Below are 1,518 nucleotides of genomic sequence, written 5' to 3'. Positions count from 1 at the left end.
TCATGAATCTGTCATCGAAGGTTTTGTTTGTAGTGAAACGTGTTCGTTGGTGACTGATCGTTTACTCTGTAAAATGTCATTAAATGGTGACGAAGGGATGTTCGCCGTAGAGCCGGACATCGTTTGTTGTGTCTAAAACGAGGGCGGCTGTGGCTTAAAACAGTAAATTCTCACATCTGAGAAGCTGGACTCATCAAATTTGTGTCTTTATTTTCCTGTAAATGTGACTCCAACAATAAAGAATCATCTAAATCATTTGATTCACTGTTTTGTTATTGACAGAACATGTAGCAGGCTGCAGATGAAACGTCCCAGAATAGTGAATAAACGCTGTTTCCTGTGACCCTGATGATTAACAACCTGAAGGAGAGTAAATCTTAAAATAAATAAAATCATTGCACTCTGGGTGTAAAGCATCCTGTGTTATCAGGATGAGACATGAAAGGGGGAGTCCTTAAACGCTGCTGAATTATTCATCCGTCTTTCTTTCATTACACTTCGCAATGACTCAGAGATGAAAGCGGAGCCGAGTCGGGGGATGGAGGATCCTCTGAGGGCCGAGCGGCTTCTTCCTGCAGCCTTCAGAGGTGACTTTGGTCCAGACCTCCTCCTCCTCATGACTCCTCCAGATCTCGTTACCCGAGCGCTCGTCTTGCGGTTTTCCGTCTTACAGGAGCTTTATTTACTGAAGTGTGTCCTGGTGTTTTCTCCTCTGCAGCTCCGTGGTTTCGCCGTTGGGAGTCAGAGGCGCCTCTTCAAGGATCAATACGAGAGCTGAACCCACAGGTGAGTCCGAGCTGCCGCGGCGTGGACGGAAAGTAATCTGCAGATGACTTTCTTTGATTCATCAGCTGCATTATTTGGTTCAAAAGTGTCAGAAAATCATGAAATCACTCGTTACAAATCCCCAAATCCCGTTTTTTCCCCCCCATGATTGTAGTATCTACCTGCTGTTTCCCTTCTCTGATTTATTAAAAGATGTCAGTTAGCAGTGAACATATCTGCTCACCTGTTCAGACCAAAGTCTTCAGGTTGCTTGATTTGTACAAATAAGAATTTAAAACCCTGAATTTCCCGAATCATGATGATAAACATTTAAATCAGGTGGAAACGTGACATTTATAAACGGCTTAAAAGGTTCTTTCAGATAAAAGAAAATATAGGATTTAATTTTGCTTCTTGTCTCTAAAACCTAAAATAATTTTAGTGACATGTAAAAGCTATTTTATTTGGCCTTTATTATATGGAGACAGGAAAGTAGGGGACGGGGTTGCAGCAAAGGGTCATAAGTGGGATTTGAACCCACAACCGCTGCATCAGAGACTACAGCCTGTACGTGGGTCACCGGCTCAACCAGGTGAGCTCTAGCGGTGGCCCGTAAAAACTGTTTAAAACCCCAAATTCCAGATTTATTATGATATAAATCAGAGAACAGAAGCAAATTCTCACATTTGAGAAGTTTGATTCATCTAATGTTTTGCTTTTTTTTGCTTTAAATGTGACTCTTTGATAAACAAA

General features: G+C 41.8%; 1 protein-coding gene across 1 annotated transcript in view; it reads left to right on the top strand.

Moving 5' to 3' along the window:
* nckap5l (NCK-associated protein 5-like) overlaps nt 1-1,518 on the top strand; it is a 38,524-nt gene that overhangs the window by 6,703 nt on the left and 30,303 nt on the right. Inside the window, exon 2 of the mRNA XM_008305593.1 lies at nt 719-786. The gene's annotated coding sequence lies outside the window, so the exon portion shown is untranslated. The remainder of the gene's footprint in view (nt 1-718; nt 787-1,518) is intronic.

This window comes from Stegastes partitus, unplaced genomic scaffold (genome assembly GCF_000690725.1).
Source record: "Stegastes partitus isolate 25-593 unplaced genomic scaffold, Stegastes_partitus-1.0.2 Scaffold2557, whole genome shotgun sequence".
In the NCBI taxonomy this organism is placed as follows: Eukaryota; Metazoa; Chordata; class Actinopteri; family Pomacentridae; genus Stegastes; species Stegastes partitus.
This window is presented reverse-complemented; position numbering and strand designations above follow the sequence as displayed.